The sequence below is a fragment of the Mustela lutreola genome, chromosome 9, assembly GCF_030435805.1.
Source record: "Mustela lutreola isolate mMusLut2 chromosome 9, mMusLut2.pri, whole genome shotgun sequence".
Taxonomy (NCBI): Eukaryota; Metazoa; Chordata; class Mammalia; order Carnivora; family Mustelidae; genus Mustela; species Mustela lutreola.
The window spans coordinates 13,538,398-13,565,418 of record NC_081298.1 but is presented as its reverse complement, the minus strand read 5'-3'; the positions used below and the strand labels follow the sequence as shown (position 1 = coordinate 13,565,418).

At 48.8% G+C, this 27,021-nt stretch overlaps 1 protein-coding gene across 3 annotated transcripts in view; it reads left to right on the top strand.

Annotated features, from left to right (window-relative positions):
- Positions 1-236: 236 nt before the first annotated feature.
- Positions 237-27,021, top strand: part of EYA2 (EYA transcriptional coactivator and phosphatase 2) — a 282,642-nt gene continuing 255,857 nt past the window's right edge. The window contains exon 1 of one of the 3 annotated variants that reach the window (XM_059132951.1): positions 237-530. The gene's annotated coding sequence lies outside the window, so the exon portion shown is untranslated. The remainder of the gene's footprint in view (positions 531-27,021) is intronic. The other 2 variants (XM_059132953.1, XM_059132949.1) reach the window with 2 other exon arrangements.

Below are 27,021 nucleotides of genomic sequence, written 5' to 3'. Positions count from 1 at the left end.
GATGCTCAGCGTAGGCTGAAGGAATGAATAAGTGGATGGATGAATGAATGAATGAACGTCGGAGTTACTGTCGAGGTGCGGTTCTCAGGGGCCGCGCCTGGGTTGCGGAGGGAGGGGGTGCGGGCTGTCGGTGGGTGGGGAGGAGGCTGCGCCCTAGACTCCTGCAGGACCGGCAGGAGCGGGCGCGCTCGGCTGGGCTGCAGGCGCGGAGAGCAGCGCGGCGGGAGCGGCAGGGCCGGAGCCCCGCGCCGCGGGTCCCGTCGCCGGGGGTGTGCGCCCGCCGAGCCCAGCACCGCGCCTCGGCGCCCCCACGCGCCCACGCAGCGGCGCGGGGACCGGGCGGGGGCAGAGGGAGGGCCCGGCCCGGGGAGGGGAAGGGGCCGGTCCTCCCCGCGCAGGCAGCGGCCGCGGCAGCGCAGGAGGCGGAGGCAGCGGCGGCGGCGGCAGAGCAGCACGGTGCCCGCCGCAGTCAGCCCGGCCGCGTCGGACCCGCGCCCGCCCGCGCCGGGGCGCCCTCTCCACTGCGCGCGGTGAGTACCGCCCGCGGCGCCCACCTCGGGCCGCCCGCCGGGCTTGGCCGCGCTTCGCCGGGCCCGGGCTGACGCGGACCGGTCGCCTTGCGCCTCGCTCGTGCACCCTCCGGGCCCGGGCCTCCGCAGCTGTCGGGGCGCACGGGGCCCCCAGGGCACCGCGGGCGCGAGGGCGGCGGGGACGGCGGGCGGATCCCGTGCCGGGAAAGCCGGTCTCCGGGCCTCAGTTTCCTTTTGCGCTCGGAGGGCAGCGACTCAAGTTTGCACTCCCGCGCGCGGGACAAGTGCATGGCGCGCCGGCGGTGTAGACGTGGTGGGCTGCGTTTGGACCCTTTCATGAAAGGGCCCGGGTCGTCGGCGACCCAGGGTGGTGCCCCCAGCTCGGTCCGAACCTCAAGAGGCGCGGGGAGCCCAACGCACGCCTGCGAGCGCTGTGTGGGGAGCCCCCGGGATGGGGCGGGAACGGCCGCCCCGCCGCCTTCCACCCGCATTTCTGTTCGAAAGTCCGGCTGTGCCCGGCCTGCGAGGGGCCGGCTCTCGGGGCTTTGTACCCGGGCGGGCGTCCCGGCGCTTGCAGAAGCCGGAGTTGAAAACTTAAAAAACTTTGCCTCCGAAGATTGTTTAGAACGAGGCTAAGGTTTTGCTGTAATGAGAGAAAGTGGAAAAAAGAACTGTTTTTTAGCCTTGCAGCCTGGAGGTTCAACGGCCCTGCTGGCCTTAGCTCCTCAAATACATTTCCTGCCCTCAAATAGTTTGTGAACTCCAGGAATCCTAGGAGAGCTTGACCCGTAAAAAATACTCTAAAAAATACTCGCATCGCACAATCCTCCGAGCGCCTTTCTCAGGGGCTCCAAGGGAAGCGCTTTGGCTGGGAGGGTCCCGCGCCTCCCCAGCGCAGTTACCGTGACTGCTGCTCTGGTCAGAGTTATTTTTGCAAAGAAAGACTGAGGCTGCATCTTTATGGGTACCATTTTCTTTTCTCCCCTCTTTTCCCGAAACGCTACGTAATCTTTAATTACATATATATATATAATGTCGAGAAATAAATCAGCCCTGGTGGAGGTAACTTTTAATGACGAGGTGCAGCGAAATGAGTGAGCATCAGAGTCTGGTTGTTAGCAAGAGCAGAGGGAACGGAGAATGATTTACAAACATCAAGTAAGGATTTGAGTGCTGAATTATGTTTGAGTTACGGAGCTCCCTTCCAAAGGAAATTATAACCAGCGGACAATTGCTGTATTTCCAACTAAATCTGTTCATTTCACGAGCCTTTTTCTTGCTTGAGTGAGATTTCTACTACCAGAGTAATAATACTGAAGTCATAGCCAGATTTCCAGCCTCTGGGCCTTTTGGGGAGGTGGGGGCAGGGCAGGGAGTCCTCCCTTTAAAAAGAATCTTCGGAAAAAATCTTTCAGGCACCTTTACCCAAGAAATGTTCGTGTTTTCCACTTTCTCCCCCCATTTTAAAACCCCTTAAACATTCTACTTCCTTGCATTTAGACATCCTCAGACTAAGTTAATAAAAGAAGGTTGTCGTAAATGATCATAGTTGACTCTTGCTTTTGACGAAACCTAAAATTGTGTTTGCATGAAAAAAATCTCCTTGCCTTTGGAAGAAGCTCTACGTTTGGCACTTTTGACCAATACGGCTAGATCCGAAAGGGCCTGAACTTTTTAAAAGCTGTTCGCAGGTCCCACAACTACTTGGTAGTGAGACCATTCTTCCCTTGTAATTTTAGCTTCGCAATATTAGCTATTTTATCTTAAAGGACTTGGCATTTTTCCTCTGCCTTGAAAACAGCTCACCTCGTGTTGTAGCTGTGTGGAGAGTACTCTATAAACAGATCAGTCTCTTTCCTAACGTTAAGTAGCTAAAGGAAAGGAAATAAAATAAAGAGATGTTATCCCGATTCTTTGGGATTTTTAAAAACCAGATGCTTTCATCACTTAAGTTCTAAAGTCTTCTTTTCATGCCTTTTGTGTTGTATTAAACACATCATAAAGAACTATGATTTGTTGACTTGTTATAGGATTACCATTTGGCAAAAACACCCAAGACATGCTGTTTCAAATATGTGGTCTTACTTCTGCTTTAAATTGCACGTACAAAATTGCAAGCCTTGTTCCAGACGGATAAATTGATAAAATGCTAGCTGCTGTTGGAACGGGGCAGAAGTCCTCAGCAGAAGCGTTCTGTGGTAGAGCTGAGTACATTTTGAATTGAGGGAAGCTAGATAGGGGGACCCCGGCAGTTTGTGAAAAGGTAGACACGGTCCAAGCACGTCCACTTTAAGACTGCTTTGGGTTCCCCCATGACAAGATGACTCCTTCCCCGCAAAGAAGAAACATTTCCTTATTTTTTCGGTTACTTTTCCAAAGATAACTTGTGTTCGGGCGCGAGAGACCAGAGTTATGCAGAAATCCAACCGTAACCGGCTCAGAACGAGGACTCGTTGCGGCTTTCTTCCACCAGATGTTTTTTAGGTGTCCTCAGCTGGAATGCCCAGTTTGAAACTAATTAGGCCAGCAATAAACTCCTTGTATAATAAAATCGCAGGCCGTTATGGTCCATAAGCGGGGCTCCCAGCATCTCCTGACAGATGCCTCTATCTGGCAGAGAGACAGCCCATAGCTGTCAGCAGGGAATGAAGGGGCAGGAGATATCTTGTTTAGACATTTGCTCGTCCCTGTATATCCGCGCACACCTCGAACAGCATGTTCCCTTCTATGGGGCACGGGTGGTGGAAGTCGTATCTAGGTAGGGTTCTGTCTTTGCTGGGCAGGCCTCCTTACCATAAAAAGGCTCGTGGGAGAAGTTAGCAGCACAACCTGAGGCAGTGGCCGCAGGTCTGAGGTGTGTGTGTGTTTACACATGTGTGTGCAGGCTGGGTGAGAAGGCTTTCTCTCCCATGGCAGAGTGAAAAACTCATCTGCTTCTCACCTAGGCACAGAGAAAATGCGAGGCTGTCGGGCCTTATGAGGCATTCCTTGGGGGACAGGAGAACCCCCTTCTCCAAAGATATTTTAGAAAGGGGGCATTCGCCTGCCCATGTGTTCTCCTTACCTGTGGGGTTTCTGGAGGTGAAGTGGCTGGTTATTCCATTCACTCCAAAGGCTGAACCTTGTGACTCTTGCCAAGACTAGGTTTTGCTGGTGGGAGGATTTTTTTTTCCCCTAGCTAACTGCTCTCGAAAAGGAGTTGGTGGATTCCGCTCAAAAGGAATCTCTACAGAGAATTAACCCCGGAGTTGAGAAAACACAGACTGTTGACAGAAAACACACACATACACACTCACACACACTCCCCACCTTCCTCCCCCATCCCCACCCCCCAAATCATAACAGCTTCCTGAATGGCCCTTGCCCCACACCCTTTATGGTTAGTGGCAATTCAAACAGTCCCAAACAGACACAGCCAAAAGAAGATTCTGGTAGGGAAACAATTAGCAGACACCTTGCTGGAGACAATGCTTCATTTTCGCTATTTGAAGATCTTAACTGGCCTAATGGTGTTTGACTAACTAACACCTCTTCTAATCCGAGGATAAACCCCCTCCATCAGGTGGCAAATACTTGAAGTGACTGGCTCAGACCCACTTGTCCCTGTAAATGAATCAGAGGGGGCAGGAACCCGTTCTTCATGGCATGGGATTTAAAATCAATTTCAAGGTACTAAAGTACCCGCCAGGTGTCTTCAGGAGAGAGAGAGGACCAAGGAAACCATAGGCTTTTAAATTTGTTTTTGCTGCTTTTTGTTTTTCTTTTCCTTTTTTTTTTTTGTTTTGTTTTGTTTTTAAGATTTTATTTATTTATTTGAGAGAGCACGAGAAGGGGAGAGAGGCAGAGGGAGAGGGAGAAGCAGCCTCCCCCCTAAACAGGGAGTTCATGCTGGACTCAATCTCATGACCTTGGGATCGTGACCTGAGCTGAAAGCAGACGCTTAACCCACTGAGCCACCCAGGCACCCTTTTTGCTGCTGTTTCTTCTTTTTTCTTACTCTCCTCCTACGGGTGTCTGTCCTTTCTCTGCATTTGCAAATTTTATCTTTGTGTTGAATAGTCCTGAGATGAAAATGCGTGCCATGTATTGAACACTTGTGTGTCAGGCCTGAATTCTTACATTATTATTATTATTACTAATTAGTATTATTATCATATCCCAACTTTGTTAACAAGGGGACTGAGTCTTAAGTCAAATGCCTCATGAGAGGCTGCAAAGCGAGTGAAACCAGACCCGAGGCCTTCAGACCTCTGCAGACTATGCCTTACCCATGAGCTATGAAAACCTTGGCCCAGAGAACATTCCTGCCCTCTTTCCCTTGGAGAGAGATGCCAAATTAGGCTGGTGTGAAATGCATGGAACGCAGTTATTTTCTGAATCTGCCCTGTTGTTTTGTTGCTGTTGTTGTTTTATACAGAAGAAAAATCATATTGACTATCGAGAAGACACAAACATGAGCCTTTCTGAGTCATGATATTCGGCAGGTTGTGTACAGTTCTGGAAGGGAAAATGTTTATTTTCAGGGGCTAATTTGATTTGTTCCTTCAATACTATAATGTTACGCATTTCAGTTCCTAAAAAGAGTCAATAAATTTACAGGCAGTGGTAAGGCCCTAAAATGTTCCGGTAGGCAGTCCAAATCGAGTTTACTGGAAGGTGCTGGATCGCGATGGGTGGGTTGTTGTTTGGGAGAGAGATTATAAACATTTGGAGAGTGAAGAATAATTTGGAACAGGTGGTCTCAAGAGTCAGGTAACTGGAATGATTTATCTTTGCCACTTTGAAGGTTAAGGGAGGACATCAGTTGCCTCAATGCGGGACAGGCAGGCGGAGGGTCAGGGGGGGCCCAGAGGACCCCCGTTTTGGTACAGAGCCTGGCAGGATGGATGAAAGGGTCGGGGCCCCTTCCCTGTTGCCGCTGCCCTTGGAAGATCCTGGTTTAGGGCACAGATACGCCTGCTCATGCTTTTTATTTTTTTTTTTTGCCGGCTCTGCCTCTGTGTTCAGATGTGTGCAGACATTAAAAACAGGAACTCTGATGAATAAATAGATAGCCCAGGGAGACAGGTTTTCATTTTACCAATTTTGAGACTGTGCACACGGTCAGCTCCCTTTGCCCGAGAATGCTAACTTAGCCAGATTTCGAAATGAACTGAGTATTTAAGAGTTTAGAATTTAGTCTATCATTTTGTATCAGTCGTATTGTATCAGTAACATGAAAATCTGTGTGGTTTCAGGAGCACTGGAGTTCTTCCCCACTCTCTTTCCCCTTTGAGTATCTAGTAAAGTTAGATTTTAAAAATCTGCGTGTTCCCAGATGTCACGTATCTGTACGTACCGACTCACAGTCATTCCGAGGAGAATTGTGAACTCCCTGTAAATTGAACTGGACGAAAAGTGATAAAATCGACATTTTTCCTCCAAAGAATGAGGAACTGGAGGCTCTGACTACTGTATGCATATAGCAGCTTACTTTTGTCTTGCATCCGCTGAATCTGTCATTTCTCCTTTCTTTTCTATTCATCTCCCAAGAATGGTCTTTCATAACTGAAATGTACAGTGCATTAGCCAAAAGACATTTTAATTTCGTAAAGAAAAATCATGCCAGAGACAGCCGAGTCTGTTTCAACCATTATTGTTCTGTAGCGTGCATACTTTGGGTTTCATGGTAAGATGTGGGTTTGCCAAGAAAGAAAATTACAGCAAGAAACTATGTTGAAAACATATACACTTCTGTTTAAGAAATGGGAAAAACACGGAAAAATTCTGCACGGTAATTGCTTTAACGTGAGTTTTAAATGTCATTGTTTGACTTATGTCAAAAAGTCCCTCTTAGCTAATTCTCACATATGCTGTTACCAAATAGCTCACCTTAAAAACTGGCAATTGTTGGCCTTAACTTTGATGCTTTTTGAGGCTTTAAGAGATATCTTTAGTCCTAGTGGAAAGATTCCAAATTTTTAGATTGTACAGGGCATTTTTTTAAGGTTATTTAGATATCGATTTTATTTTCTTGACCCAAAATAAGAAAATATGGGGAATTCTCAAAAGCTTTTTACAGGCTGCTATTATGACAAGAGAAGCCAAACCAACATGTATTAGGTCATGAGCTCGAAGTTGCATAAATAAGCCCTATGAAGGTCACCAAAACAGAGCGAAAACCACCAGTTCTCCTTACCTCGGCCAACTTTGCATTCCTGCTGGTAAATGTGTTCGGCTGAAGTAAGCGAGGAAAGGGGCTACACAGCCCACGGTCGAAAGATCTTGATTTGATTTGGCTTCTGAGGATGACTGAAGACGTTCTTGGGGGCAAGTGAGGTGGGGGGGGGTGCTGGAATTCCCACCCCCCTCAGACCCCTCCCCCCTCCCAGCTCCGCAGAAAAAGAAGGTTCCGGGGTCACCCCTTCTTCCGAAGCAGAAGTCTCATTCCTGGCATTTGGATCTGCAGCAGCCAGAGGTCGAAATGTCTTTTGTTCCTTCTGGTCAGTTTCTTTACCTCCCATCCCATTCCCGTAGGAACTGCCTGATTAAGATATTTGCTGTTCCCAAAGCAATTTTTTTGTGCCTACGAACACATATGTGTTTTTTAGCACGCGGGGCACGCCGTGTAAGCACGAATCTTCAGGTCTTCGTTGATGGGCAGCTCCATGAAATACACAGAGACAGAGAGAGTGTCCACTGTGTCCCCAAGTTTGGTAACAACCTCAGTGCTGATAGAAATCTCAAGCAGGGAAGAATTCCCCTTTCGGAAGAGACAGAAAGTGTGTCAATGCAAAGGGAGTGTTTTCTTTTGCGGGTGTGTAGTATTTGTATGGGGACTTTTGTTTCAGGGTGTTCTAGAAACCTTTGTCTCTCCAGCAAAGGTATGAATGTCCTTCTTGGTGGGGAAGGTGGTGGGGACGGAGCACAGGAGGCAGATTCCTGCACCTCTGGCCTTTTGTGTGACCAGTACAGTAGAGGGAAGTGGGGACTCGCGGCCGGGATGGTGTCACGCGGCATGACAAGTTGTGACTTGCTGCTTGTGTTGTAAACAGAGTGTTGGCCCCATCCGGCTGGGGGAAAGAATGGAGCCGGGGAGATTATTCACTTCTGGTCTGCCAAGGGCTTTAGCTCTCTGGTGCTGTCCTCTTGCCACCAAGACCATACTCCCTGGAGACTTGAATGTTGGGATGTGCGGCAAAGGAGAGGAGAAAGAATGTCTTAAACTCAGCAAATGTCTGAAACTCTCCAAATGTCTTCCGCGTTGCGCTGGCACCCACAAGAAAGACAGAGTGAGGAAAGGACACAGAAGCAGACTTTGGGGGGAGGAGGGAGAGACATTGGAGGGCTTGCTGGTGGTTGGATCTCGAGTGAAGAATTTTCTGACACCTTGAGGCCCCTGGAATGCCTTTCTGGAGCATCTTTAGAAACCTGATTTTGGAAATGTCTTTTCCCACATCTGGGCTGTGCTTTCTTTGTGCTTATTTTCAGCAAATTGGTCTTGTTTGTTTGTTTTTTTAAGAAAACATAAGACTTTTTTGGAAATAACAAGTAGCCCATATTTATTGAACACTTAGTATGTGCCAGGCACTCTGCTAAGCAAACACATTTCTGTCTCCAAATAGCCTTACATGGAATGTGCTCTTATTATTGTGTCTATTTTACAGATGTAAAACTTGAATCTTAGGGAGGTAAAGTAACTTGCCCAAGGTTATATGGCTCATGTTGGAGCAAGGATTGAACCCAGTTTTGATACCTAACCGCAAGGATATCCGGGCTGCCCCCCTTGGTGTAATACTACCTTTCCTCTGCAAGTCTGGCCTGAAGAGTCAGATTTTAAAGTTCGTCTCCATTTGTTTTGCTTGGGGGATATTATCTGGTGGTCAGGTACAAAAGTTGGGCTCAGAAATAAAAGACATCTGCTCATTCTTGCAGAACCTTGAGCCTGTCCTTGTAGAAATCAGAGAAGGTTTAGCGTTGGAGTATGCTGAAATGGTGGCCACGTTTCTGCAGTTAGCTGGCCTCAGCAACTAGGCCTAGGGCTCCTTGTGTGCTAAAATCACAGAGCTGAGTGGTTGCAGCAGAGACTGCATGGCCCTTTACGGAATAAGTTTCCTGACCCCTGAGCTATTGCAATATGACAAGACAAATTTTGTTGATAAGGAAGAACATGCTCTTGCCACACTGCATAGACGATGTCACTGACTTTTGACTTGTTGAGTGTCTCCTCCATGCCTGATCCATTGCATGGTGCTGAGGGAGATTCACAAATGCATTCATTCTTTCATTCATTGATTCAGCAGTATTTACAGAGCTGTGTTCCAGGTACGGGCTAATTACTGAAGGTCCAGAGGTAAGAAGGACCCGATCTGGCCCCTCTGTTAGTAGGATCCTAATGTGTCTCCACCAACATTGCACACTGCCTCTTTTTTACCCTTGAAGAGCCAAAGGGCAGTGATATGACTTCTTGAGCTTCCCAGGACTCAAGCAGCAGGTTGAAGAAATAGACCCTACTTCGTAAACCCTTACTCAAAGAAGCCTTGCTTAATTCAGTAAGAGCAGTATACCGACTGGCTTCTGTGCCTGGAACAGTGTTGTGCACCGTGACCTTCTTTCTGCATTTGTCAAGTGGTGGTGGGGAACAGGTGGTCTTGGCGGGGAGTGGAGGGAATCAGGCTGTCCGAATTTAAGTGTTGGCTTTGACCTACAGCCTAGAGATTAAGAGCGTGCACCCAGGAGCCGGGCTGCTTGGATTCAAATCCCTGCTCTGCATAAACCAATTATTTAACTTGGAGCCAGTTACCAAATTTTCTGTGCCTTGGTTTCTTTTCTTTTCTTTCTGTAAAACAGACTGGATAACTGTATACCTTCCCCAAAGAGCTGTGGAAATGGAGTAAATACATATAAAGTGTTTGCAACAGAGCATGGCAAACAGCATGAATTAGATCAGAGTTGGTGGCTGTATTTATTATTGTTGTTGTTGTTATTTACAAGCTGCATGAAACTGGGTTTCCATTTCCTCTCTATAAAATGGAGATGCAATAACTGCTTCTAAGGGCCATCGTGAGCATTTTAAAAATTTTCTTATTTATCTATTTGAGAGAGAGCGAGAGCACAGCACAAACTAGGAAGAGGCGGAGGGAGAGGGAGACGGAGAAGCAGGCTCCCTGCAGAGCAGGAGCCTGTCACAGGGCTCAGATCCCAGGACCCTGGGATCATGATCTAAGCTGAAGGCAGATCCATTGTGAGAATTTATTTTTTATTTTATTTTATTTTATTTTTTTATTATGCTATGTTAGTCACCATCCAGTACATCATTCGTTTTTGATGTAGTGTTCCATGATTCATTGTTTGCGTATAACACCCAGTGCTCCATGCGGTACGTGCCCTCCGTAATACCCACCACTGGGCCAACCCATCCCCCCACTCCCCTCCCCTCAAAAACCCTCAGTTTGTTTCTCCAAGTCCATAGTCTCTGATGATTCATCTCCGCCTCTGATTCTCCCCCTACCTTCATTTTTCCCTTCCTTCTCCAAATGTCCTCCATGCTATTCCTTATGCTCCACAAATAAGCAAAACTGTATGATAATTGACTTTCTCTGCTTGACTTGTGAGAATTTAAATGATCTGCTCAAGCCGGATCTTCTTGCCCTTGAGGTTATAGGGAATCACAAACTTGGTCCTCTAGGTCCCTTCAAGTTATTGGTCAGTTGGGTCCTTTCTCAATATCAAGAGACTCTGGGGCAGTGGTTAAGAGCATAGACCATGAGCTAAGACAGACCTGGTTTGAGCCTCAAGCCCCCCACTCACTAACTCTGCCATCTTGGGCTGGGGGCTGACTCTTCCAGCTTCCCAGACGGTGGAGGCCATGGTCGCTGTTCCCTGGGTGGTGGTGAAGGCTGGAAGAGGTGACACCCATAAACCACGGAGCAGGGTGTTTGGCACATAGTAAGCACTCAATAAATGGTAGCCTGTGTTATTATCACTCCCACTCTTTGCTGCTCCTACACCCCCAGGAAAGCATGGAACATTAGTAAATTTTAATTTGAAAATAAAAGAACACATTTTAAAACTGCCAAACAGATTTAAAATAATATTCATTAAACAAAATTAAAATATTCTATTAAAGCCAGACTTTGGGCTCAGACCAAATTTTTATAACCCAAGCTTAAAGGCCAAGGAGTCCCCCAGCCACAATGGGGACATTGTGATTGAACTTGAGACTTCAACGCTGCTATTGAGCAGTCTTTGAAATGCACATTTCCCCGTTAAAATAAAAGGGAAGTCATGGGAAGAAAAAAAATGAGGTTCTTGCTCACCCCAACAAACCTTAATGAATCGAAAAAGAAAAACAAAAGATTTCTCATTTTTTTCTTCTGCTGCTTTATCCTGCCAAAGACGCATGGCCCCCTCCTAACCCCACCTTTGAATGGTTCTCGCTCAGAATGTTCCAGATCTGATATGCTCTACGTGCTGAGCTCGTCTAAATGCTGGTCTTCACCAGATTTTACAGATGATGGTGTATCACCGACAGTTGGAGCGTGAGAGCCCTCCTGCCAGGCTTCACATCCCATCTCTGTGGCTCCTAGCTGTGCCTCAGTTTCCCTATTTGCTGAACAGAGATAAAATAGCTCCTGCATCTGGCTGGGGTGAGTGCATCTAAGACTCAGGTACACTTGTCCATGTTTAGCCTGGTGCTATTTTCTGGTCAATGAAACTGCCCCCAAATTTTGGGACTTTGGAGAATTAGAGAGTACAGATATACCTTCATCTGAGAGTTTTTTCTTTTTGTTTTTAAGATTTTATTTATTTACTTGGTAGAGAGAGAGAGCACAAACAGGGGGAGCAGGAGGCAGAGACAGAGGGAAAAGCAGGCCTCCCCCTGAGCAGAGAGCCCATGGCTTGACCCCAGGACACTGGGATTATGACCTGAGCTGAAGGCAGATGCTCAGCCAAGGCATCCCAATCTGAGAGTTTTGAATGAAAACCATCTCAGTATGCAGGGAGGGGAAGGGAGAAAGGAAGAAGTAGGTTTTTAAATCTCCCACATGGGCGCCTGGCTGGCTCAGGGAGTTAAAGCCTCTGCCTTCGGCTCAGGTCATGATCCCAGGGTCCTGGGATCAAGCTCCGTATTAGGCTCACTGCTCAGCAGGAAGCCTGCTTCCTCCTCTCTCTCTCTCTGCATGCCTCTCTGCCTACTTGTGACCTCTGTCTACCAAATAAATAAATAAAATATTTGAAAAAAAAAATCCCCCACAGGAGTTTTGGTGTGTCTGACACTTTGACTAAGCTTGTTTAAGCCTCTCAAAGCAAAATCCCATGACACACCTATTTAACAAATAGGGAAACTGAGGCTTGAACCACTCCAGGGGCTGCTCAGTGATATTCCATTCCAGAAACAGATCCCCACTTGCAGCCCTGCTCGCGTGCACACTTCAGCAATCCAGAGACTTCTCCCTCGCGGATTGGTTATTTGTGTCCGATTCCTACATTTCAGTAACAACCTTCATCCTCACGGAGCCTGAGCCTCTGTGGCTTTTGACCTGCCTTGTTATTGAGAACGAATGGATTCTTTCTTGAACAACAAAAAGAGAAATTGATGGTCTTGGGCTGCGACGTTCTTCTCTAGGGGACATTTTTGGAGAACCTCTGCAGTTTCTTGCCAACCAAGGGAGGGGGGTGACCTCGTCCTCGGACCCAGCCAGGCCCTTGGCTGTGATGTGAGGCCACGACGCAGGTTGTCAGCGGCTGGGGGGCTGTTGAAGAGGGTGTGGGATGGACTCCCCTCTCCGTCGCCCACCTGCTCTCTGACGTAGGGCGGGAGACTCATGTCCTCTGAGCCCCAGACTCTTCACCCGATCATAGCACACGTGCTGTCCATATCGGATTTGTTACACAGCCTCGGGCAGCTGTGGTAGGACACACTTTGCAATTCTGAGAGCAGCATTCTTAGATGTTACGGAATTGCATTACCTCTCCCCCTCCCCGAAGTACTCCAAAAATCAAGCGAAAGTGAAGGCAGCTCACCCCTGGGAATACTCCTGACTGTTCAGGTAGCTACCTTCTTGGGGTTTTACACATTCGGGAAGAATCTATAATCCTCCGAAGGGCAGTCTTCCTTTTAATGGGGTGCATGTACCCTTTCCACATTAACTTGAAACATGCACGGAACTTTTTTCTTTCTTCGGAGTTCTGTCTGTATTTTATTATGCATTTAGAAAAGATGTAACAGGCATCTCAAACCAACGGTTTCACAAGTTTTTACGGGTTAAGAGAAAAAAGGTTTAAAACTCAAGTCCATCAGGTAATTACTAGCATAAGTGGCACAAAGGACTGGCAGAATTCCTAAGTGACGTTGAAGAAACACCAAACCGAGTGTGTGAAATACCGCCATTCGCAGAACCCTCCACTAGTCAGAATTACAGTTCTGCGCTCTGTTCTCAGGGGGAATAAGATGGAACTAATGAGATCTCTCAAGGATGTTGCTAAAGTCAACTCAGGGCACCTTGAGGTCTGGCCTCATTTAGTCTGTGTTATAGATCTTCAAAAGAAGAATGACTCGCCTTTCAATGAATATCATCTTAATAAAAATGACTTCTGAGTGCCTACAACATGCTGGGACCTGTTCTGAATGAGTATAGGTATCAACTCATTTATTCCTTACAACAATTCTATGAAGGAAGTGCTATAATGATTTCCATTTTAGATGAGGAAAGTAAGGCACAGAGAGGTTAAGTGAGTTGTTCAAGGTCACACAGCAGGTAAGAAGCAGAGCCAGGCTTTTAAGGCAGGAATGTGGTTCTAGGGGTCATCTTCATAACTTCTGCACTCCCCTACCTCTTTAACTGCCATAGAAAGACTCAAACTTACCTTCCTTTTGACCTTACTTAACTGGACAATTTATTACTTCTTGACAGGCATGAGAGAGAAGCAAAGGGCATGTGAAACTTAGCTATAATTTTTTTTCTTTCGTGTTTTTTTTTTTTTTTTTGCATATGCTGTGGCTTCAGGTGCTGCATAACACACCTGAGCTGGACTGTCAAGGTTCAAGTCCAGAGTCACTCCTTACTAGCCTCATGACCTTGGTTTACATAACTTCTGGTCTGTTTCCTCATTCTTTTTTTTTTTTTTAATATTTTATTTATTTATTTGACAGAGAGAGAGAGAGAGATCACAAGTAGGCAGAGAGGCAGGCAGAGAGAGAGGGGGGATGCAGGCTCCCCGCTGAGCAGAGAGCCCAATGCGGGGCTCAAACCCAGGACCCTGAGATCATGACCTGAGCTGAAGGCAGAGGCTTTAACCCACTGAGCCACCCAGGCATCCCTGTTTCCTCATTCTTTTTTAAAAAAAATATTTTATTTATTTTTTTGACAGAGACAAGCAGTAGAAGCGGGAGAGGGAGAAGCAGGCTTCCCATGGAGCAGGGAGACGGATGTGGGCTCGATCCCAGGACGCAGGGATCATGACCTGAGCCGAAGGCAGACGGTTAATGACTGAACCACCCAGGTGCCCCCTCCACCCCCGTTTCCTCCTTCTTGAAGGGAGTCCACATCCTAAGGGTTAACAGCATTCACCTGCAGAGAGAGCCCCTGAGACACAGCCCGTGATGGTTAAATGCTTCTGGTTACCTGTCGAGGGGCAAGGTACTCTCCCTGTGGGGCATAAGCTCTTTGGTATGGCCCGGAGTGGGAGACCAGGGGAGGGTGCCCGGAATGAGAGGCTCGAGCTGGCAAGTGGCTCAGGTTTTTTCCAGATGACTTCGGATAGAGCCAGGGACACTGGCTTTCCTCATCCCCACGTGAGAAGCTGCCAGGACAAGTCCTCCTCGGGCAGCCTGGCAGGCAGAGCCGTCTGGGATTAGAGTGTGCACGGATGAGAAAACTGTCCGAGGCTGAGCAGAGACCCTAGTCCGTGCCAACGCCAACGCCAACATAGGCCCTTGCTTCGGGATCTGCATTTCTCTTCTTGTTCTCTTTCTTCCCTGGTGGACAATGCCTTTTGCTCCAGAAGCGTCTGCGTGGTCTTCAGTGACCAGGTGGGCAGACTTCGTGGGTTTGGCTCCTTTCCCTTTCCTCCTCCACCTTACCCGCACCCCCGACCTCTGTCTCTCCCTTTACTCCTGAATATGGAAAATGGAACTTCTTCATTCATTTGTTCATTCCAGAATACTTAGAGGGCACCTGCCGTGTACCAGGAAGTACTCTGGACACGGGGAATACGGTAGAGAACAAAACCAATCAAAGTCTACTTACTCCCTCCTGATTTTTTTTTTTTTAAGATTTTATTTATTTATTTGACAGAGAGAAATCACAAGTAGACGGAGAGGCAGGCAGAGAGAGAGAGAGAAAGGGAAGCAGGCTCCCCACTGAGCAGAGAGCCCGATGCGGGACTCGATCCCAGGACCCTGAGATCGTGACCTGAGCTGAAGGCAGCGGCTTAACCCACTGAGCCACCCAGACGCCCTCCCTCCCAGATTTGCCCTGACGTGGAGAAAGACCAAAAACAAACCCCCAGATATGTAAAGGACACAGAATGTCAGACGGTGAGACGTCTGTGGGGAAACGTCAAGAGAAGGTGATCAGAAGGTGCCCCAGGGTGGGAGTGGGGGTCTCTGAGCCCAGCACTGAAGGACTGAGGGAGCCCTGCTGTCACGGAAGAACATTCTAGAGAGAAGACATGGCAAGCACAAAGCCTTGAGATGGGAGTTGCCGGGCGCCAGCGTGGCTGGGCCAATGAGTGAGGGGTTGAGGCACATGAGGTCACGGTATAGGGACCCCATTGGTTGGGGCCCTGCTCACAATCCAGCAGCCATTATCCCTCAATCGGGCTGGTCCACAATCAAAGTCAGTATCACTTTTGAATGATTAAAAAAAAAATACACAGTACCTAGGGGCCCCCTAGGTGGCTCAGTCGTTAAGCATCTGCCTTTGGCTCAGGTCATGATCCCGGGGTCCTGGGATCCGGCCACATGCTGGACTCCACACTTAGCGGGTGTCTGCTCAGCGGGTGTCTGCTCCCCCTGCTCGTGCTCTCTCTCAAATAAATAAAGTCTTTAAAAACAAAAATACATGGGACACGGGACCTACATCTGAAACCACTAAGTGGCCGCACAGGTAATGAAGTTAATGAAAGGGACGTGGTAACTAGCTCGGCGGAGCGTGGGGGGTGGGGGTGGTCCTCTGTTCCCAGGTGTTCTGATCTTTCAGAAGACAATGAAATCGGGATTTTCGGAGACACGCCCCGAGTTTTAAGTCAGCGTGAGAAGCCCGCAGAACGCACATCCAGGCTGTCGGTCCGTGACTGCCCTTCCAAGTGCCACACTAGACCTTGGGAATCTCCTTTCCGTGAAAAGCCACGAAGGCTTTATCTTGCTGTCTCTTTTCTTTTTACCAATTCCCGACCAGAAGGATGCCAAGAGATGCTAAACGCTGTTTCCAGGAAAAAGTAGGACTCGAATCTCGTGGGAACGGGGGTGAGGGGGCTGAGGCTTCTTCCAAGGAGCAATCTTCCTGCTTCATTTTTATGTTTTTCTCAGGACGTTTTTCCTGCTCATCCCTCATTGCGGGTAATGACAACGTGGTCCCAATCTGCCCTCCTTCAGGTTTTCATTAGTTTCCTGATGATTATTATTTTGTCATCTGGGGTTGATTTAGAAGTGGTGAAATGTTTGCAGGTTTCATAATGCTTGTCAGCCACTGTTTAGAATGGCAAAGGATTTCTTGTGTTGCGCACATTGCGGGGGCGGGGGTGGTAGTTTCCAATGGCTACAGACATGAAAGAGGGAAAGGGGCAGAGCCCTGAAGGACAGCCACATCAGGGGCGTGGAAGTTGAGTCAGTAAGTTGGGGCAGCAGGGGTGCGAGTGGAGAGCTGTCAGTGCTTTAAAGACCTGACGTGCCCACCGCTGAATTCATAGTGTCCCTTCTTCACCCCAAAGCTGGAGTTAGGCAAAAATTGGGCTAAGGGGGCTACACGGTTGTTGAGATTGTTCTGGATGGAAATAACAGGAAATATCTGGGTTGGCTTAGGTAAAAGAAAATTGATTGACTTGGAGAAATGAGAAATTTGGGGGAGTTCTGGTTTCAGGGATGGCTGGATCAAGAAGTCAAATATTGGTGATGTGCCCATCCCTTACTGGATATCTGTGTCTGGGAGGATTCTGTACTCTGCCATGTGTCACCTCTGGATGTAGGGATGGAGTGCAAGAAGGGTAGGCTCCCAAAGTGAAGTCAGCAACATTTTTTTTTAATTTTATTTATTTATTTGACAGAGAGAAATCACAAGTAGACAGAGAGGCAGGCAGAGAGAGAGGGAAGCAGGCTCCCTGCCAAACAGAGAGCCCAATGTGGGACTCGATCCCAGGACCCTGAGATCATGACCCGAGCCGAAGGCAGCGGCCCAACCCACTGAGCCACCCAGGCGCCCCAAGTCAGCAACATTTGCTGGAAGGGGAAGGTGGACGGGTTCCTTGTGGACCCCACAACTGGTTTATAATGCATGTCTACACATGCCCTGTCCACTCCTCGTGGACTACAGCGCCGATTGTGAAATGTGTCATTTTTGCAGGCATGATGCTGCATTTACCCTTTACGTGTGTCCTCTCCTTTTCTCTTCAAACACTCCCATAAGGTTGGTGCTTTTAAGACATGCTGCCGTTCTGCCTCCCATATGCTCTTGCCTACAGGCCTAGAGGACTATCTTTTATTTTATGTTCATGGGAGGGTCATCTTTTTTCCTAGCGTCTTGTACTAAATTAGCACTCGGTATCCCAACATGGGAGATGGTCTGGACTTGGGAGGAAAAGTTAGAATGGAGTCGGTGTTCTTTGGAGTGGAAGGAGTGATCCTGGCTGTGCTGTGCTTACCTTCTCCAGCCTCTGGCCATCAGCCTGCAGTTCCGTTCCTCCTCTGACCTTTGCCCTCCGTCACGGCACCCTCTGGATGTCTTCCTGTTCCATCTAGTGGCACCGCAGTAAAGTCCAAGGCAGCACAGAGATCGCAAGCCGGCAGCCAAGATGCGTTTTGTTTGGTCTGCAGAATATTTAAAATAGAAAATAGAGCCAACATCTGAAAATCTGGATGTTTCACACAAGAAGACAGATTTCTGGCTTCCATTAAAAAATCAGAAGATCTGTTAACGCTCCCATATTCCCACATTACTTCAATGGACTGGAGCTGGGAAACCTCTTTTAGGTGGATGAGTCTTAGCTCACCATGGTCCCTGCCCTGCCCTATTGTCTCCCCAACACGGGGGCTCAGTGTGAGCTGCTGTCGACCTGACCATGGGGATGGTGCTGTTGGCTGCCCTACAGTCTATGTAAGAGAGAAAGGACATCTCTCCCGTAGTCAGGTCTCCATCAAAACTCTGAAAATGAAGCGTAAACCAGGTGGGTCACTAATACAAACAAAACGGGAGGTAAGCATGTGTCTTCTGGTAAGTCAGGGCTCCTCAACCCCGGCACTAGTAACATGTGGGGTTGGCCAATTCTTCGTGGACGACATCTGTCCTGTGCATCCTGAGATGGCGTTTCACATGTCCACATAGGGGCCAGTCCCCCTTTCAGGAGTAAATCGTTCCCGAACGCCGGGCTCCCATCACTGGTTTGGTACGAGGCATTGCCGTCAGGGAGAAACTCTGTTCTTGCTCTCCATGGTGCCCCAGCAGGCCTGCGTAGGCTTGGCAGTAAAGGTTATGAGTTGGCTGATGTCGGTTTAATCATAGGTAGACTTGCCAACCATTGAGGCCGTTTACGACTGCCTGTCTAAGATGTTAGAGAAGGAATTCAGCATTGGACGAGAGGCTGAACCGTCTTCAAGAGTCTTTGGAGACCCTTTTTGCTGCGAGGGGCCATGGCAGATGCCACTTTCAATATTCTCCCGAACACTAGGGTCTGTTGGGGAGCGTGGGCAGCAGTCAAGGCTTGTTGAAGAGTGAGGGTTGGGGAAGAAGGACCAGAGGACTTTGGATGTCTCTTCCAGCTCCGGTTCTGAGCTGCACTCAGAGAGGGCACTGTGGCAAGGCCGGCCCAGCGTGTTGCCCTACTGTAACTTGGTAGCTCCTAGGGGTGGTCTGCGGTGGTCTGCCCTGAATGTCCAGAGCGGGAGATCAAGTCCCCTGAGCTGGTGCTGTGTGCAGTGCGGTGTTTTCTCCTGGGCTTTTTGCCTGTGCCTCGGATCCTATCAAGGATCTGAAACACTGTCCCTGCTTAGGTCTTGCTTCGTGATAACAATGGGTTAGCAGGCAACCATCCAGCACACTTTTACTGAATGCCCACTGTGAGGCAGCCGCTGTTCCAGGCACTTAGCAAGCCACTGAGAGCAAAACCCACCAGATTCTTGCCCTCGTGGAGCTTATATTTTTCAGGGATGGCAAAGGACAGTGGACCAGAACACGTGTGTGTGTGTGTGTGTGTGTGTACACATACATACTGTGTGTGTGTGTGTGTGTGTGTGTGTGTGTGTTACAGGAAATGCTGAGTGCTATGGAGAAAAACAGAGCAGGGAGGGGGAAAGGGAGTGGTGGGGTGCAGCCGGGAAGAATGGTGTTTTTCGTCTAATTTTAATTTAAAATCGAATGGTCACTGCAGTGACACGCCAGTCCTCTGGCTCTCTGGAAACAAAAGGCCCTGATTTGTAGCATTTGCCACTTTCCATGGGGTGAAGACTCCCCCTGTGGCCAATTTCAAGCTGGGCTTTCTGCTCTCCCAGCTCCTGCAAATCTAGGGTGGGGAAGGCAGAGCCCTGAGTGGCCCCCGGGTGGGGAGCCAGGGAAGCCAGGAAGCCACCCTCCCCGCAGCAGAGGGAGGGGAGGGGGCCGGGAGCCATGGTACAGGCCATTTCGGAGATTCAAGGCATTTTGGGCCACCCCTGCCTTTGTGGCCTCCACTCTGAGTGAGGGCGAGCGGGGAGCCCCCCGAGGGCTCTAAGCAGAGGAGGGACAGAACCTGGCTTAGAGCAGCATCCCTCTGGCTGGTGTGAGAAGAGCCTACGAAGGATTGGGAGGCTGTGGAGGCCAGAGGTTCTGGTGACTTGGTGGGGGACAGCATCAGGGACAGGGCTGGGGAGGAAAGGGGAGACAAGCAGGTGGGTAGCAGGGCTCGGGATGTATTTGGAAGGTAGAACCAGTAGGATTTGCTGACAGAATGGATCTGGGAAGGGACAAGAGTCCAGGGTGACTCTGGCGTTCGGGGCTCGAGCATCTGGGAGGAGGAGCTGCTGTTTCTCGGAAAGGGGATGGGCCATTGGGGAAGCAGCTTGGGAAGGAAGGTTGGCAGCATCTTCCGTCAACCCGGCCTTGAGCAGGTGCTTAAAGCCACACCGTCCCCTTCCATCCTCAGAAGGGGGTCCTTTTAGTATCCTGCCTTAGAGAAGTTGTGGCAGCCACTCGAGAAGGAATGTGCCCGAAATGACCCTGCTGGAACGTGGCCAGGCCAGATGTCCCAGCCCTCCACTGCCCTGGGTCCCACCGTGTTTTCTTGGCTGGCCCCTGTCTCCTCTTTGTTTTGAGGAAAGGGAGGAGGCAGAGAAACTTTACGTGGGACCCCCCCACCCCACTCCGAGGAGCTGAGTCCCTCTCCCTTGTGTGGAAAGAGCTCTCCAGGGGTTTCGGCAGGCGTGGGCTGGCTCTGCATGGTAGATCCTTTGCCAGCCCTTTGCCATGAAAAATTCATCAGAGTCACCCCATGAAGATTAATATTTCATGGCAGAACCCACACTTTCTAAAACATTTTCATTCAATTTATCTAAATTTTTAAAAACACACACACACACACAAAATATGCATCCCCATGTTTGTTGCAGCATGATTTTATAATAGCCAAGATTTAAAGAAACAACCTGTGTCCACTGATAGACGGATGGATAAAGAAATTGTGGTTCTATGTTTACAACTGAACATTATTCAGCCATGAAAAAGAATGAAATCTTGCCATGTGTAACAACATGCGTGGACATCAAGGGTGTTAGGCTGAAGTGAAATAAGTCAGATAGGGAAAGACTAATACCATATGATCTCTCTTATCTGTGGGTTCTTTAAAAAAAAAATTCAGTAGTCGGTAGCTTCAAAGGCTTTGGTTTTGTGCAGACATAGGCTTAAATCCAGACTCGAGTACTTAATAGCGTGGCTGCCTGAGCCTCAGTTTCTTCATCTGTGGAATGGGTGTGTTGAGAGTTGAGAGTTGCTTGGGATGAAATGAGATAATGCATTTAAGGCATTGAGTACCGTGCGTGGCAGAGTTGACACTTACTGATTGGGGGGCGTGGATCTCAAGACCATTTGAGAGAGGGAATTAGAAAGTCAGGTTTAATTTTTAGACAAAGGCTGGCTTACCTTGGAAGCTGCAGTGGGCACAAGGGGCTGTGAAACTCGGGGTGTCTGAGAGCTTTGTGGTTTGGCCTTTTCTTATTTGGGCGGAGTAGGTCATGGAGGTAGGAGGCCTCTCTCTGTGCTTCTGCTCTGCTCACCAGGCAGCCCGTCCCGGGACACTTACTTGCTCTCTGGGCTCCCGGAGGAGCTGACCTCAGCCCCAGTCTCCTGCCTTGCGTTGTCATTTGTCGAAAGCAGAACAGCATGTTCTCTCGACAAGCAAATCCCCAGATGTGAGCCCATCCGGGGCTGCCACGTTTTTCCGGATGGAATTCCTGACTTGGTGTGTTGTGTGTTTTTTTAAAAACACGCCCACTGTCTCCAAAAACCTCAGCCGGGGAAGAGAAACATTTCTCGTTGAATTACTGCTTTTTGAAATGGTGTCAAATTATGCCCCACTTTCATGGTCCAGATACACCACTCTTTCCACTTACTGCTTTTGCGGAGAGGCTGCTAGATGGCAAAGCGTGGACAGAGTGTAGACCAGCCCTGGTATGCTACAGATGGGAGAACCAAGGCTCTGAGAGACTAAGGCAGGGGTTGCCCGGGGCACTAAGTCCGTCTCAGAGCCTTGGCCAGACCCAGATCTCTGGATTCCTAGCCGGTTTTCTTCCTCCTTCATCAGAGGTCACGAACGAGCAGCCTGTGGCCACCTCTACCCCCACCCCCTCCCCATGTGCTTTCTTTGGCCTAGGACTCTTTTGACTTGAATGAGTTGCCAGCGCTTAAAAATCAGGCGAGTCCGTATAAAAGCCCCGATTTCTGGCTTCTCTAGGACCATGGGGAGCTCTGCATTCCTCCGTGGTGACAGTGGAGGATCTCATTTGCCACAGGTCCCACCCCTCCCCCTAGCATCCCTGGACACCGGGGCGAATGTCACTCGCCATCGTGGCGTTTCCATTCCTGGGTCTCTTCTGGTGGAATGAAGAGGAAAACCACATGTTTCTTGAATTTGTGTCTGATAAGAAACTTTGTTTCTGATAATCAGAAACAAAGAACCAAAAGTCAACTGAAGTGGCTACTTGTTTTAAAAGTGAATGGTAGGGTTCCTGGGTGGCTCAGTGGGTTGAAGCCTCTGCCTTCGGCTCAGGTCATGATCCCAGGGTCCTGGGATTGAGCCCCGCATCAGGCTCTCTGCTCAGCAGGGAGCCTGCTTCCCTTTCTCTCTCTGCCCGTCTCTCTGCCTACTTGTGATCTCTGTCTTTCAAATAAATAAATAAAATCTCTTAAGAAAAAATAAAAGAAAAGGAGTTTGGGGATCCTTCTTAAAAAAAAAAACGAACGGTATAGAGCATGACTTATTTATTTTTTTGTGGCAGGGAAGAAAATGTCTATGAATTTAACATGCAAATAATACATCAGTGCCGAAAATCGCCAGCCTCCTCCACTCACTGACGCCACCGTCCCTTCTCTGCCAGTGTTGCGTCTGTGGCCCTGGCATCCCAGGGCCACAAGTCCCAGTTATTTTTTCTTAAGGCAGAATTAAACTTCTCTGACCTAAATCTGCCCCACTTCTCTGAAACCTAAAATACCATTAAACCGAGTTCAGAAATTTAAAAAAGTTAAAATCCTTAATTGCTCAAGAAAGGGCATGGGTGAGAGTGTGTACGTGCCTGTACATGTGTGTATGTGCCCGTACATGTATGTGCGTGCATGGTCACATATGTGATGTGTTGATTTATGAAGGCAGATGGAGTTGGATGGAAGTGTTTTTTCCCCTGGCTCTGGGACCGGCATTTCTGGGCTTCACTGCGAATTTAAGCCGGGGTGTGAAGCCAACTGTTTTTTTTTTTTTTTTTTAAAGATTTTATTTACTTATTTGACAGACAGAGATCACAGGTAGGCAGAGAGGCAGTCAGAGAGAGGGGGAAGTAGGCTCCCTGCTGAGCAGAGAGCCCGATGCAGGGCTCTGATCCCAGAACTCCGAGATCATGACCCGAGCCAAAGGCAGAAGCCAGCTGGTTTTCACTCTCCTTTAATGGTGTTTCAGTGAGCAAGGCTAAGGCAGGATTCAGATCACCTTGCCTTCATTAAGGGGCACTTTGAGGGGGGTTCATGGAGAGAAGAGTGGGGGATACCAAGTTTTCAGAAGGATTGTCACTTTCTTTCTAGGACAGTTGACCAAGAGAAGAGGGGCTGGCACTTTCGGAATGCCGGCCATGTGCCAGGCATCCAAGTGAAGATTGTCTTCCCTTTTCCAAAGTGAGCTCTGGAACTTTTTTTTCTTTTTTTTAAAAACTGATGTGTTAATTTTTGTGTGTGTTAGGACAAAGTATAGAGAGATGACTTAGAAATTACCTGAATGAGCTGTATTTCTTAGAATGAGGCTCAGTTCATCTAAGGGGGGAAAAGAATCCATTTAAAGAAAAATATGTAAATGGTACAGGTGGTTTGTAGGTGTAACAGATCATGAATGATGTGATGTGATCATCACAGCACTTGGGAGCGGTCAGGTAGCCAGCCCACCCCTGTGTTTGTAAACCTTCCTAACACCTTGCACTTCCTCAAAGCACTTAAAGTTGTCATTAAACACTTAACTGTGTAATGGCTTGCACAGATCTGTCTGACCCCTTTAACGTAGGCAGTGCCTGGCATTTCACTGTTGTGTTCCCAGCACCCAGCAGAGTGCATGGGCACACAGCAGGTGCTCAAGAAAGAACAGTACCCAGACTCCTGCAAAGTCGGAATTGCTGAGGAAACCGAGGTGCAGAGGGACTGAGTGGTTCACTTAACATACCGAGACCAGGCTATGGCAGCATCAAGATTTGAACTCATGACTCTTGGCCGCATGAAGCCTGGGAACTTTAGGTCAAACAGCTACACAGAGGACTCAGACTGTGACAGCTGACCCGTAGCAAAATGAGGGAAATGAGGTGTGTGCAGAGTATTCCATGAAGCTAGACTGGTTCAGTTTAAAGAATGGTTTCTTATTTTAATTTTCTTTCCATTGATGGTGCTAATGGTTTTTTTCATTTGTTTTTGACTGCAAAATTTCTCACTTGTTGTTTTTAAACACTTTACTTGACAGATCTGAATGGCAGCCCTTTTCTGTGGGATCCCCCAGGTTTTTCTGGTTTTCAAGAGATTTTTCTAGTTGGTAGAATCCCGGAGTCTGAGAGTCCTCAAACTCCAGTCTCCCCTTGAGATGTAAATAGGTCAGTCATAAAACCCCTGTCCCCAGCCTCTGACTTCCCCCAGCTTCAAGTCATCGGTTTCCGCTTCTGGGAGTGGAGAGCAGGTATGCATCCCTCCCACCCAGCCCCAGTGACACGAAGACAGAACCTGGGGCAGTGTCTCCAGGACTGGCCCTCTGACCTCTCCAGGTGGCCGGAGCCTGCCCTTGCATGTGTCCAAGGAGGCACGACTCACCATCCCTCTGGGAGAAACAAGAGCTACCCGGATGCCTGCAGTTGACTGACATGTCTTCATGGTCTCTGCTCACCTATTTTGGCTTAGCACAAGGCACATTTCCTTTTCTAGATCAATCCAGACCCTCTCCTCTAGAGGTTACATCTAACTACCTGCCCAGCAAGGTTTGAAAGTCTGTCCCTGTTGGCCTCCAGTCACTTCTTCCCAGCCTGGAAGCTGGCCAGCTCTCCATACCCTGCCAGGACATCTAACTGTAGCCCAGCCTTGGTCAGCTTTTGACTGGGGAGTCTCCGGGGGTGGGGAGGCTGTGCCAGCAGCTGTGGGGACCGGGGGACAGAAACACCCTGGTCCTCCCCCAAAGAGCTCGGAGGCGAGTAGGTGAGACAAGGGAGGCCCAGATGTCTAGTTTAGCATTTGAGGTTCTGGGCTGAGAGCTGGAGAATGACCTCTTTTTTTTTTTTTTTTTTTTTTAAGATTTTATTTATTTATTGGAGAGAAGGAGAGAGAGAGAGAATGAGCAGGGCAGGGGAGGGGGAAAAGGAGAGAGAGGAACAGAGGGAGGAGGGAGGAGCAGACTCCCCGCTGGGCCGGGAGCCCTACCTGGGGCTCAACCCCATGACCCTAAAACTTCAACCTGAGCTGAAGGCAGACATTTAAGTGCTTAACCGACTGAGCCACCCGGGCGGCCCTGGAGAATGACCTCTTATGCCTGCACCACACTTCACAGCTTACAAAGTGCATCTGTGACTTACTCTGTCTCATTTCCACGTTTCTTCCTCGGCACCGGACGATGCCTGGCCACCCACCCTCCCCCCCCCCCCCCCGTCTTCCTTTCTTTCCCTTCCTTTCTGGTTCCCGCTGCATTCGCAGGCCATCACCTTACTCCCCAGTTCCAGGTGTAGACCTGTGTGCCCCGGTGTGGACCTCCATGTCCACAGCATTCCATCCCTCTGCCCTCTGGGGTTGTTCAGGCACAGGTATGAGTTGAGTCGGTCCCCGACCTGGGCTCTTGGCTCTGGTTGGCTTCGCTGGGGGGACTGTGGCCTTCCTGCTGGGAGGCCCCTGGGATTAAACCCAAGGCACCATCCGGAGGCACACGATTCCCGATGACATCACTAGCGCATCTGGACCCAGCTCTTCCTAACGCTTGGTTAGAGAATGCCTATACCAGGGGTCATTCGATTATTTTTCATTTACTTAAAAAAGTTTCAATGGGCCTTTCTCCCCTAGCTGCAGACGAATACAGTTGGCTCCATTTACCCGTTGCCCTGCTTCCTCTAATCATAATAAAACTCCATTTCATTTTTAAAAGCTCTCTTGAAAGCCTTTTCATAGCAATTGGACTCATTTCTCCGCAACAGTGCTGGCCTAATTTTGTCGATAAGGGATCTCAGGCACAGAAGGGGAGGGAAGAAACTTAGCTTCCCCCTCCCTTTCTGGGGGGTACCCTTACCGACTTTCAGTTTGGGGAAAACCAGTTTTTGATAACTAGGGCACCTGTACCCCAGGGGAGGGGACAACAAGGGGATTTGGTGAACAACCCAAGCCCCCAACTGCATCATAGAGCCGCAGTTTGGGTAATACTAGTAGTAATTTTAGATGCTTAGGAAAGTTCTGGATGGTGGGAGACGAAAGAGTGAGCTGCCGATACCCACGGGGAGTGGAACGGGGAAGGAGGCCGACTTTTAGTTTTCACTTTGTATACTTTGCTGCACATTTGGAAAACTTAGTAGGGACGTGGCTTGTTTTATATTCAAATAAACAGGGAATTTTGCAATGTAACAGTAGCTGGCTTTCATCTGGGAAAATCAGAGCATCAAACAGTGAATTACAAACCAAACATGAGGGGCGCCTGGGGGGCTCAGTCGGTTGAGCGTCTGCCTTCAGCTCAGGTCATAATCTCAGGGTCCTGGGATTGAGTCCCGCATCGGGGCTCCCTGCTCAGCTGGGGAGTCCGCTTTTCCCGCTCCCTCTGCCCCTCCCGCCTCCCGTGCTGGCTTACTCTCTCCCTCCAGTAAATAAATAAAATCTTAAAAAAAAAAAAAAAAAGAACATGAAAAAACATGAATCCGTGAGCGTATACCGGTAAGTATACGGTATACAGATAAGTCCGTAAACAGGGGAGAGGGAGGTTTCCTGTCCACAGTGGAGTGACAAGGGCCAGCTGGAAACGTGGCAGAGCGCCAGTTTAGACATACATCAGGGTCCAGTGTTTCTGGTAAAGACGGATCCAGTCGGGAATTATCTGTGGGCACTCAGTCTGGGGTGAGGGTTGTTGACAAGGGGTAGGATATCTGCATGCTCACGAAAGCTCTCCCCACAGATGGCTTCTTGATTTCAAGGAGGAAGATCGTTCACTGTGTCGTGGAGAAATCAGCCCATTGACTGGGTGTTCAGCATCAGCATGATCAGTGAGGGAGGGCTGGATGTGATGCCGTGAGAGGCACACACCGTCCCCCCATAACGTTCTGGCCAAGAACGCATAACCAGAACCTAATCATAAGGAAGCAACAGAAGAGCCCAGAATGCAGAACATTCTGGTTCCAAAAAGGCACCTGATTCTTCAAAATCGCCAATGTCATAAAAGGCAGAGGCAGGCTGAGGAAGGATTCTAGATTAAACGTGCCTAAAGAGACAGGACCGCTGACTATAGTGCTTAATTCTAAACTGCTCCTGAATGGAAGGGAAAAGCGCTATAAGGGAGGGACATCAGTAGTCTGGGGACAGATTCTAATACTGAGAGAGCATCAGCATGGATTCCATATCAGCGTTGAATTTGC